The sequence below is a fragment of the Eubalaena glacialis genome, chromosome 2 (genome assembly GCF_028564815.1).
Source record: "Eubalaena glacialis isolate mEubGla1 chromosome 2, mEubGla1.1.hap2.+ XY, whole genome shotgun sequence".
Classification (NCBI taxonomy): domain Eukaryota; kingdom Metazoa; phylum Chordata; class Mammalia; order Artiodactyla; family Balaenidae; genus Eubalaena; species Eubalaena glacialis.
The window spans coordinates 86,571,084-86,584,600 of NC_083717.1; the positions used below are offsets into that span (position 1 = coordinate 86,571,084).

At 36.3% G+C, this 13,517-nt stretch overlaps 1 pseudogene; it reads right to left on the reverse strand.

The window, feature by feature from the left end:
- Window positions 1-2,990: 2,990 nt before the first annotated feature.
- LOC133085188 (meiosis-specific with OB domain-containing protein-like) lies at window positions 2,991-4,680 on the reverse strand (annotated as a pseudogene).
- Window positions 4,681-13,517: the final 8,837 nt, after the last annotated feature.

Consider the following 13,517-nt stretch of genomic DNA (forward strand, 5'->3'; position numbering starts at 1 on the left):
ATGTTGTATCAGTCTCTGCTGTACAACAAAGTGAATCATATATATATATATATATATATATCTGCTCTTTTTTAGATCCTTTTCCCATATAGGTCATTACAGAGTACTGAGTAGAGTTTCCTGTGCTATACAGTAGGTCCTTATTAGCTATCTATTTTATATATAGTAGTGTGTATATGTCAATCCCAATCTCCCAATTTATCCCTCCCTCCCATCCTCCCTGGTAACCATAAGATTGTTTTCTACATCTGTGACTCTCTTTCTGTTTTGTACCATGATTTTAGATTCCACATATAAGCAATATCATATAATATTTGTCTTTCTCTGACTTACTTCACTCAGTATGACAATCTCTAGGTCCATCATGTTGCAAATGTTACTATTTTTTGTCATTCTTTTTTATGCCTGAGTAATATTCCATTATATATATATGTATACACACACACACACACACACACACACACATATCATGTCTTTTTTATCCATTCATCTGTTGACGGACATTTAGGTTGCTTCCATTTCCTGGCTATGGTAAATAGTGCTGCAATGAACATTCGGGTGCGTGTATCTTTTTCAAATTATGGTCGTCTCTGGATATATGCCTGGGAGTAGGATTGCTAGAACTTATGGTAGCTCTAAAAACAATTAATGCTGGAGAGGGTGTGGAGAAAAGGGAACCCTTGTACACTGTTGGTGGGCATGTAAGTTGGTACAGCCACTATGGAGAACAATATGGAGGTTCTTAAAAACAAACAAAACCTACGGGGCGGTGGTGGTGGTGGTGTGATGAATTGGGCGATTGGGATTGACATGTATACACTGATGTGTATAAAATTGATGACTAATTAAAACAACAACAACAAAAAAAACTACTAAAAATAGAGCTTCCATTGCTTTTAGGATCGATCCTACAAAGGCTGGTGTGACTGAGCCCCTGCCTCGCCTCTTCTCTCATTACTCTCCGCTCTTTCTCTCTGCTGCAGCCATGCTGACTTTGCAGTTTCTCAAATCACCCTTGTTTCCATGTTGCCGCACAACATTTGCCTAGGCTTTTCCCTTTACCCACCTAATAATCATCCTTTAGATCTCATTTCAAATTACATTCTCAGTGTCTTTGAAGAAGTCTACAGAACAACTTACTTCTGGAAATTAGAGCTGCCAATTAAATTCCATTTTGTTATGAAACTAATTGTGTGAATCTGTTGATCGGGGTTCAGGACACACTAACCCAAAATATGACACCGTGGCATACTGAATATTTTAAGCTGAAGGAATTTGAGAAAGAGCATATGTAGAAAGGACTCTCTGACCTTCCCCTGCAGGAGATCGTAAGACCCTTATGTGAGGGGTGCCTTTTCTATACCCAGAGAAAATGTTCATCCTCATCTCCAAGACGTCAAGAGGAATTAGACTGAAAAGGCTTTGCTATTTCCCCTAATTTACCGCATTAAACTCATACCCCTTTTTGTCCTATCATATTTTCCATGACTTTCTACTCTTCTTCCAACCAAACAGAAACACTCTCAGGTTTAACCACTTCTTCAGGTCTTCCTTTTCTAATGAAGTTTCCGGTGTCACGTGAAACTTACAATAAACGAATTTGTATGCTTTTCTCTTGTCAATCTGTCTTTTGTTAGAGGGGTCTCTGTCAAGAACTTAGAAGGGTAGAGGAAACAGCTCTTTTTCTTCCCTTCTTCAGTAACCAGGTAAGAGGCTGTCAAGGTAGTCAAAAAAGAGGAAGTTTCTAGGCGGTGAGAAGGGTCACACTGTGTTGAGTAGTGATTAGCAAGGAGAGAAGAGTTAGTAGCAGGGGAGTAGTACTACTCTCAGAAGTCACCTCTCTCATCTCTGAAGTCTCCTCACATTTGCTACTTAGGCAGTGAATTGTTCCCATAGTATTTTTTTCTACTCCTTATCTGAGATGCTCATTGAAGACCACATTTATAAGGTACAACTTGATCACTATATGTGGATGGCTTGGTGCATTATATTTGGAAAGTTTTTAATTATTATTGAGTAATAAGTAAGCTTTGTTGAAGCCTTGTCTTTCTTTTTTTTAGTGTTTGTAATATACTTTGATTTGATTGGATTTTTTACTGACGTATAGTTAATTAACAATGTTGTGCTAGTTTCAGGTATACAGGAGAGTGATTCATTTTTATATATACATATATTAAGATTAAGTTTTATATATATTATATAATATATATATATTCTTTTTCAGATTCTTTTCCATTATAGGTTATTACAAGATGTTGAGTATAGTTCTCTGTGCTATACAGTAGTTGCTTTTTCATGTTCTTATTAGGTTTCATCTTCCCGCATTTTACTTTTTAAGATGCATTTTTTTTTAAACGGGAAACTTTTTTCTGATGATGTTAGTCTATGGACTATCATGGGTCTCTAAATTCAGAAATATATATTAGTAAATATTCCCTTCCTCATCCCTACATTCATGGGTAATCTCCTGCTAATTATTAGCATGGTGAAGTAAATTAAGGAAGCTATTATTGGGTGTATATGTTAATAGAGTGATAATTGGGTACCAGTGGGTAAGAATTAAGTAGGAAATGTCAAGGTGAGTTCAGAGACATTTCATTAAAGAAAAAAATAGGAAAATGCTGAGGAGCTTACAATCAATTGCTTATTTTACACCCAATGGCTTTTTAAAATTATGGTCACAAAAAGTGGATCAGCAGTAAAATGTACATTTGAGCTGATACAAATTGCCAGAAGAGAAATAAATATCGACACGTTTCACATTTGAGGTAGATTAGATAAATGTTTGATTTTTTTTTTTTTTTTTGTGGGAAAGATTAAACTTGTTTATTAATTCATGCAAACATTTTCCAACTTGGGAAGAGAGAGGGCAAAGCCAGTAGAAAAGGCCTTCTAAGAAATGAACTTGAATAAGAGGGAGATTTTAGGATTTACTCTTAACGGACTCCAGGGGGAAACAGAATAACAATTTACAGAAACATTCTCACCACATTTGAACAAAATACAATTTTATCTGTAATTTTCAAACTCATTTTCCACTTTAAAGGCGGTTAAAACTCGTATTCTTTTCCAGAGTTTAAAATGACGTCTGGTTTTTAAATATTTCCTTGTCCAGACAAGTTCCTACTTGCCTCGATAGGATCTGCGAGCTTACAGGAGAGCACACTCACTCTCAGTCCACCCCTTGCTCTATGAGATAAAAAAAAATTTTAAAAAAATTTTGCTTCTTTCCAAAAGAAATTGCCACTTTAATGCTGTTTTCTGTTCATCCGTCATTGCAAGAAACTCATTTACCGTGAAGCCCAAAGTCTCCTCAGCAACACGTCCTGTGAGACTACAAGAATGGAGGGTACCATCTATTTCGAACTACTTTTGTAGTTTCATCATCAATGTTCAGTGTAGAAATGTAAGCATAAAGAATTCCATAGATAGGATCAGCTTTTCCTTCATTCTTCAAAGCTTTTACCTTTAATTGTTCAACTGTATAGACATCAACTATTGTATTTAAATTTGTGGATTCTTTCAAATAACTGTCAATTTCATCATCCAGAGGATTCGTTTCTTTATTTTCTCTTATAAAATTCAATAGGATGTTAGCTTCTGGTGTATCTGGATTAGTTGTAATAATGGTTTTTGAGATTACAGTTGCTGTCATGCAGTTCCGAAACTTGTCAAAACTTATTCTTACATCTGAGGCAAATATTACTGTTTCTCGTGGCACCCAGCTCTGTGCAAGTAGAATAGATTCATTATCCCAACATATCATTGCAAAAGAAGACTGTCTCATCATAGAGTTTAACTTCACACCTCTGGCCTTTTCTTCGGTCTGAAGTTGTAAAGTATTTTGGCTCTCCAACCGACCTCACAGCTGCAAGGACATTAATAATTCTCCCATCAAGACTGTGTCCGTTTGCAACAATGTCACCCAATGAATAATAATCACAAGACTCTTTAACAGGTAAGTATATCAAAGAAAGTAGCTTCGCATCCACTTCATAACTGGAACAAACTTTTACCATTGAGTGATTCTCACTGAGCAATAGTTTATAATCGCTAGGAGTTGCAGGGCTGAACTTTTCTTCTCTTTCTAATTCCTTTCTTTGGATCAGGGGATTTTCAATTATCACACACTCGCCAACACGAAAGCCATCAGAAAGTGATCTGATGTAATCTTCCTTGCCCCACGATGTTGCATTTACAAAATGGGTTGTTGAATCACGAATGGTGAAACTGAAAGTGTACCTTTCTGATCCAATATTTTTTCTGTCTGGAAAGCCTTTGACATCTGTTTTTCCAATAACTATGCCGATTATTTTTAAATATTTAGTTAAAATATAGTACAAGGGCTTTCCTGGTGGCGCAGTGGTCAAGAATCCGCCCGCCAATGCAGTGGACACGGGCTCGATCCCCGGTCCGGGAAGATCCCACATGCCGCAGAGCAACCAAGTCCGTGCACCGCAACTACTGAGCCTGCGCTCTAGAGCCTGCGAGCCACAACTTCTGAAGTCCATGTGCCTAGAGCCCGTGCTCAGATTAGCCATATTTGGATGCAGGTCTGAAAGTGCAGTAAAGTTCTTTGATGCAATGGAGTTAGCCATTCTTTTACCTCAGGCGTCCGCGCCAGCTTCTCCCGGGAGCGCTCGCTTAGCCGCTCCTCGCACCTGGACAGCGGTCCACCACACACAGGCCCCACCTGGCCACTTCTCCACAGCGCGTTCAGCCCACAACCCCAAATGTTTGATTTTTGAACATTCATTTCAAACAACAAAATTGAAATAACCTAAAATTTTCATGAAAGCTGTGCTGACATTCTACATCAGTTATGCCATCATTTTGAAAATGGTCAAGATGGGAAGGGGAGGTAGGAAGATGGGATTCCACGTAAAATTCATCCAAAATATTTTTCTAAGAGGATTTGAACAACACACTTAGGATTTCAGGGATGCCCATTCTGCATATAACGTATCTATCTGCAAACGTGTTACGGCAAGCATCACTTGGCTGACACACCTGCCCACTGTCCTACCTACAGTGAGCTGTCTAAGATGTCGTGGGAGTTGCCTCTAACCAGGACCTGGTACCCAATGCCCTGACAACGCTGCCTTTTCAAAGCTTGAACTGCGACTCTTCACTTGGCTCCACAGGCCCAGGGCAACTTGAACACCTGGCAAGACAGTAAGTTGGCAGATTCCTGCCTCTGAAAGATATGCAATTTTCAAGTGAGAGTTGCATTTCTCAGTTTTACTTTTCTGTTTAGGGATAAGTTTGCTAATTTGTTCACTTATTCATTCACACATTTACATTTATCGACCAATATTTGTACAATTACGTTTTGTTTCCTCACTTGAATAAATAATTGTTTTCTCCGTGATGACTAAGGAACAAGCTGGTAAATGGTTGTTTGCTCTACAGTCATTTTGCCACAAGGTGGTGGTATAACTCTTTGAAGTTAAAAAAACAACTTGCAAAAAGTGTAATTTCAAGATTTATAAAAACAAATAAAACTCATGAGAATGGCTTATTTTTGTTTCATAGTTTAATTTCTCTACAGCTTTAATAACTGTAGAAATTAGATTTCTATTGCAAATGAATTTTTCTTAAATGATATATAAATTATAAGAATTGAAATCACTCTGATAATGATAATGATATGCAGTTATCACAGCTAACATTATCTAAGGCCTTATTTTGTGCCAGGCACTGTGCGAGGTGTTTTATGTACAGTGAGTCAGTGCTCGCTGTCCTATCATTACTTAAATACAATCACTGCTACCCTCTTTGCAGATAAGAAGACCAACATTTATATTAACAGGGATTCTTATTTATCTGGTCTTTTAATACTGTGTCTTATGTTAGGTTTTATAGTTGAATTAGAGCTATGTTTCCTGAGTTAGCAGGACAGTAATCTCCAGGGGGTACATTTTTCCATAAATAATTTTTGCAGAGCCCTAACCTGAAGATTCTAATTCCGAATGTCTGGAATAGGGACCTAGTAAACTGTACTTTGAACAAATGTCCCTTATGATTCTTACTGTTAAACAAGTTTAAAAACTATTGATTGATAGTTGTCTTTGAGTTTCACTGCTCTGCTTAAAAGATGCTTAAAATCACCTATTCCCAGCACTGCATCCTTTACCTCAAGATTTTAAAATCAAGATTATAAAATTACAATAATGTTTCATTCAGGCTCTTCAATACTATTTTCACCCTAATTTTGAGGATTTGGGCAAGTGATGTATTATAAAGAGGTGAATGTTTTTGTATTTTATTGTAAAAAAAAAAGTGATATGTAAAGAAAGTATTTTGTGCTCTGTTACAGAAATATCCCAGTGAAATTCATACTACACAATGTAGTAAAAACAGATATAAAATGCTTTATCAGTTTAAAAGTACTGAAAATTCTAATTGGTATTTTAGGGATGCATATAAACTATTAACAATTCAAATATGATATGGCAATATTGAGTTAGTAAAATCTCTTATAACATAACTGATCCCAACTTTTTTAAAAGCATGTAATATTTTGCCTCACCAGCTTTACACTGCTGAAGTTTAAAAATGAACAAAGTACTGAAATCCAGTGACAACAGCTAGCAGAACATTTTCCTTTAAATCCAAAGTATTTATAGTGCTCTGTGTATTTAGATCTCTCTTCTCCTAGATATTAGGTATCCATATTAGGTATGAGTATTTTCATTTTTGCATTTTTTCAGAACAATTTAATTGTTTGCTCTACAGTCATTTTACCACAATGTGGTGGTATAAGCTTCTGTCTTAGATTCCTTGACACTCCCAAAACCTTCTAACTGGATTAAAATTGCTTAGAGAAAAATATCCCATTACCTTTGTAACTATTTTAACAAAATTTAAGAGGTTTAATTAATTATTATGTGTTGCCAATGCACCTATAATTTATACCAATTTGACAAGTGATATTTTCTTAAAATGATAAAGAAAACCTAATGTTTTAAAACTCTTGTGTACTATACCAAGAGATGACACTAATCACCAGAAAAACTTCATCTAATTCTGGAACTAGCCAACATTAATGGAGATACTAAAATGGGAGTAGTAGGATGAGGTCTCTGAATGTTTTTCCTTGCCTTGAACTTTACTTTTAGAACTTGGTAGTTTATCTATTTCATGTTTATTCTAAAACTGGATTTTTCAAAATTAATTTTTTCATTTTTCTTGTATTACTGGTAGCAGCCTTAATCCTAAGTGCCCCGTACTGAAACATTTATATAAGTTACTGTGGTAGATATTTGAGTGTACCTTTCAGATGTGGTCTGCAGACAGCCTCTAGCTATCAGCTCCTTCTGTCTCAGCTGCAGAGAACCACCTATGTGGAGGTTAGGCCCTTCCCAGGGCAGCCCACTTCTACTGACTGAGCAAAGTGGCAGTATAAAGACCTGGCCATTTGGGCTCTATGCAGAATTTTTTTTATTGAGATATAAATGACATATAACATTGTATTAGATTTAGTCATACAGTATAATTATCTGATACATGTTTATATTGCGAAATGATTACCATGAGTTTAGTTAACATCCATTACAGCACATAATAACAATTTTTTTCCTTGTGACGAGAACTTTTAAGATCTACTCTCTTAGCAACTTTTAAATATACAACACTGTATTGTTAACTGTAGTCACCATGCTGTATATTACATTCCCAGGACTTATTTATCTTACAACTGGAAGTTTGTACCTTTGCACCACCTTGACTCATTTCTCCCATTTTCCCACACACCCCCCTACCCCACACACACACCTGCTTCTGGTAATCACAAATCTGTTCTCTGTATCCATGAGTTTGTTTTTTTAAATTTTAACTTAGTTTTTAAGATTCCACATATAAGTGACATTATAAGTATTTGTCTTTCTCTGACTGTCTTATTTCACTTACCCTCCATATCCATCCATGTTGCCACAGATGGCAGGATTTCCTTCATTTTTATGGCTGAATAATATCTCGTTGTGTATATACACTATATTTTCTTTATCCATTCATTCATCCATGGACACTTAGTTTGTTTCCATGTCTTGGCTATTGGAAATAATGCTGCAATCTATATGGGGATGCAGGTATCTTTTGGAGACAGTGATTCTGTTTCTGTTAGATAAGTACCCAGAAATGGAATTGCTAGACCATATGGCAGTTCTAATTTTTATTTTTTGAGGAGCCTCCATACTGTTTTCCACAGTGGCTGCACCAATTTACATTCCCACCAACAGTGTACAAGGTTTCCCTTTGCTCTACATCCTTGCCAACACTTGTTATTTCTTGTCTTTTTGATAATAGCCATTCTAACATGCATGAAGCGATACCTAATTATGGTTTTGATTTGCATTTCCCTGATGATTAGTGATGTTGAGAATCTTTTCATGTGCCTGTTGGCTTTCCGTATGTCTTCTTTGGAAAAATCTCTATTCAGATATTCTACCCATTTTTAAACTAGATTGTTTCTTGCTTCTTTTTTCTGCTGAGTTGTATGAGTTTAAATACTTTTTAGATATTTACCCCTTATCGGATACATAATTTGCAAATATTTTCTCCCATTCCATAGGTTGCCTTTTCATTTTGTTGATGGTTTCCTTTGCTGTGCAGAAGTCTTTTAGTTTGATATAGTCCTACTTGTTTATTTTTGCTTTTTTGCCTTTCTGTTTAGTGTCAAATCCAAAAAGTCATTGCCACAACTGATGTCAAGGAGCTTACCTCCTATGTTTTCTTCTAGGAGTTTTAAGGTTTCAGGTCTTCTGTTCAAGTCTTTAATCTATTTTGTGTTAATTTTTGTGTATGGTGTAAGATAGGGCTTTATTCTCTTGCATGTGGCTGTCTAGTTTTACCAACACAATTTATTGAAGAGATTATCCATTCTCCATTGTATATTCTTGTCTCCTTTGTTGTAAAATAATTGACCATACATAGGAGAGGTTACTTTTGGGCTTTTGATTCTGTTCCATTGACCTATGTTTCCATTTTTGTGCCAGTACCATACTGTTTCAATTACTGTAGCTTTGTAATACGGTTTGAAAACAAGAAGCATGTTGCCTCCAGCTTTGTTCTTCTTTCTTAAGATTGCTTTGGCTATTCCACATCTTTTGTGGTTTTATATAAATTTTAGGATTATTTATTCTAGTTCTGTGAAAAATGCCATTGGTATTTTGATAGGAATTGCATTGAATCTGTAGATTGATTTGGATAGTATGGACATTTTAATATCAATTCTTCCAATCCATGAACCTGGAATATTTTTCCATTTGTTTGTGTCTTCTATCTCTTTCATCAGTGTTTTATAGGTTTCAGTGTACAGATCTTTCACCTCATTGGTTAAGTTTATTCCTAGCTATTTTATTCATTTTGATGTAATTGTCAATGGATTGTTTTCTTAATTTCTCTTCATAATAACTTGTTATTAGCATATAAAAATGCAACTGATTTTTATGTATTGATTTGGTATCCTGCAACTTACTGAATTCATTGATTAGTTCTAACTTTTTTTGGTGGAATCTTTAAGGTTTTCTATATATAATGTCATGTCATCTGCAAATAGAACCAGTTTTACTTCTTCATTCCTTCCTTCCAAGCTTATACTGAATAAATGTGACAAGAGTGGGCATCCTTGTCTTATTCCTGATCTTAGAGAAAAAACTTTATGTTTTTCGCTGTTGAATATGATATTAGCTGCAGGCTTGTCACATATGGCCTTCACTACGTTAACGTATGTTCCCTCTATACCCACCTTTTTGAGAGTTTTTTCATAAATAAATGTTGAATTTTGTCAAATACTTTTTCTGCATCTATTAAAATGATCATATGATTCTTATCCTTCATTTTGTTAATGTGGTTTATAACATTAATTTGCAGATAGTGAACCATCCTTGAATCCCTGGAATAAATCCCACTTGATCATGGTGTATGGTCTTTTTAATGTATTGTTGACTTAGTTTGCTAATATTTTGTTCAGAATTTTTGCATCCATCTTCATCAGGGATATTGGCCTGTAAATTTCTTTCCTTGTAGTGTCCTTGTCTGGTTTTGGTATCAGGGTAATGGTGGTATCATAGAATGAGTTTGGAAGTGTTGCCTCCTGTTCTCTTTTTTGGAAGAGTTTGAAAAAGATTGGTATTAATTTTTCTTTAAATGTTTGGTAGAATTCACCAGTGAAGCCACCTGGGTGAGGACTTCTGTTTATTGGTAGGTTTGATTATTATTAATATTTTTTAATGTTGTGGCTGACTTGGTTTTTTCCCCTACCTGTTTTTTGGGTTTTTTTTGTTTTAATTTATTTATTTTTTATTTTTGGCTGTGTTGGGTCTTCATTTCTGTGCGAGGGCTTTCTCCAGTTGTGGCAAGCAGGGGCCACTCTTCATCGCGGTGCATGGGCCTTTCACTGTCGCGGCCTCTCTTGTTGCGGGGCACAGGCTCCAGACGCGCAGGCTCAGTAGTTGTGACTCACGGGCTTAGTTGCTCCGCGGCATGTGGGATCTTCCCAGACCAGGGCTCGAACCCGTGTCCCCTGCATTGGCAGGCAGATTCTCAACCACTGCGCCACCAGGGAAGCCCAGGTTTGATTATCGATTCAATCTCCTTACTAATAATTGGTCTGTTCAGATTTTCTGTTAATTCATGATTCAGTCTTGGCACGTTCTATGTTTCTAGGAATTTATCCATTTCTTGTAGATAGTCCAATTTGTTAGCATATAATTTTCATAGTAGTCTCTTATGATCCTTTGTATTTCTGAGGTATCAATTGTAACATCTCCTCTTTCATTTCTGATTTTACTTATTTGAGTCCTCTCTCTTCTTTTCTTAATGAGTCTGGCTAATGATCTATTTTGTTTATCTTATCAAAGAACCAGCTCTCAGTTTCACTGATCTTTTCTGTTGTCTTTTTAGTCTCGATTTCATTTATTTCTACTCTGACCTTCATTACTTTCTTCCTTCTACTAACTTTTGTCTTAGTTTCTCCTTTTTCTAGTTCCTTGAGATACAAAGTTAGGTTGTTTGATTTTTTTTTTTCTTCATGTAGGGGTTTATCCTTATGAATTTCCCTCTTAAAACTGCTACTACTGTATCCAATAAGTTTTGGTATATTGTATTTCCATTTTCATTTGTCTCAGGAGTTTTTAAAATTTCTTTTCAACCCACTGGTTGTTCAGTAGCATGATATTTAATCTCCACATATTTGTGAATTTTCCAGTTTTCTTCTTGTAATTGATTACTAGTTTCACACCACTGTTGTTGGAAAAGATACTTGATATGATTTCAATCGTCTTAAATTTAAGATGTGTTTTATGGTCCAATACATGATCTATACTGGAGAATGTTCCATATGTAAATGAGAAGTATGTGTATTCTATTGCTTTTGAATGGAATGTTGTGTAAATGTATGTTAAGTCCATCTGGTCCAACATATTATTTAAGTCTAATGTTTCCTTGTTGATTTTCTGTTTGATATTCTATATCTATCCATTGACGAAAGTGGGGTGTTGAAGTCCCTTACTATTACTGTTATTGCTGTCTTTTTTTCCCTTTTGTGTCATTAATATTATATATTTAGGTGCTCCTTTTTGGGGTGCATAAATATTTACAAATGTTACATTCTCTTGTTGGATTGACTGCTTTAAAATTATATAATGACCTTCTTTGTCTCTTATTACAATCTTTGTCTTAAAGTCTATCTTGTATTATATATTACCTCAGCTTTCTTTTGGTTTCCATTTGCATGGAATGCCTTTTTCCATCCCTTCACTTTCAGTCTGTGTGTATCCTTAAAACTGAAGTGACTCTCTCACTTAAGGCAGAATATATAAATTGGGTCCTGTCCATAGACCTTTTATAACTCCCAATGAGGTCCATTTATCGTGGAATAATATATTTAATGATATAAATGCAATTCACCATTAGCATTACAATGAAGAATAAGAAATATCAAAACAATTCCTATATTTATTTGGCTATTGTTATTCAAGGAAGTGATTTTTTAAAAAGAAAAGTCTGATCAAATAACTTATTGTTAAACTCTAGAAGGAAACAAGTGAAGAAATCACTTCTCCATTCACGTTCTCTCCTTTGCTCACTGTGCTCCGGCCACACTGCCTTTCTTGCAAGCTTTCTAACACGCTGGAGACACTATCCTTGAACCTTTGTTCTGGAGGTTTCTTCTGTGGGTCTAGATGTGGTCAATCCAGGTTGCATCACAGCCCCTGAATGAATTTTGTAAGAATTTCTATCCCTCTCACTGTCTTTGTATCTCTCTTTTATCTTCTAATTTATTTTTATAATGGGGTATAGCTGATTTTCAATGCTGTGTTTCTTCCTCCTGTACATCCACTTGATTCACTTACAGAGAGACATTAATCAGTTCCTATTCAGATTCTTACCAGTCTTCTATATTCTCTTCCGGTGACGAGAGTGTGCTGACTAAAGTGCTTTGAGCTGTAGAGTAGGTCTTGTCAATTACCTATTTGGTCTATGGAATGGTATCTATGCTAATTTCAACCTCCTGTTTTATGCCTCACACCACCCCAGCTTTCCCCTTTAGCAGCCATAAGTGTGTTTTCTAAATGTGTGACGCTGTTTCTGTTTTGTCATTTAGTTCATGTGTAGCCATTTTTAGATTTCACCTATAAGTGAAATCTTATGATAAGTCTCTTTTACTGTCTGACTTATGTCACTGAGAATGATCATACCTAAGTCTACCCGAGTTGCTGTAACTGGCCTTCTTTCATTCATGTCATGGCTGAGTAATATTCCATTTTACCTAAGTACCAAATCTTCTTAATCCATTTTTTCCTTCCAAGGTCATTTACATTGGTATGCCAGTCGAGGCTCTTGTAAACAGAGCAGCCCTTAACTTTGGGGTGCCTGTGTCTTGTTGATTTGTAGTTTTCCCAATTTATACGCCCATGAGTGGAAGTGCCCTATGCTCTCTAGCTGTGTTTTTTAGATGTTTTGGGAAACACCATACACTTCTCCAGAGTGGCCATTGGCAATTTCAATCCCACCCATCAGCGTAACAAGGCACCCACTTCTCCCTGGCCTGTCCTGCATTTCTGGTTTTTACGCTTTTTTAGGATGGCCCTTTTGACTGCGGGGAAGTGAGACTTCTTTGTAGTGTTGATTTGCATTTCCCGCTTGCTTGGTTGGCCAAAAAGGGCGTATGCGTTTTTCCTGAATATATTCAGGAAAAAACGCATACGCCCTTTTTGGCCAAGGGCATCATTGTCGACGTTTGGCCGCTTTTCATGTGCTTCAAAGGCGAGTCGAATCTACCTCCTGAAATCTGTTTCCTGCAATTCTGCCTTACTTTCAAATCCTCTTCGTTGCCTTCCCTCAATATATTTGTGGACGAGAGTTATCATTTATAAGTCGGCAGGTTTGTGAATTGCAGGTCCCCTGAGCTACATTTTTCAACTCGCTTCTTTGGGAGCTGGCCGCAAAACCGCAGGATTGCTTCAGGCCCTTATCTGGTTCCGGGGGGCAGGCTGAGCCTGTGGTTAATTCTT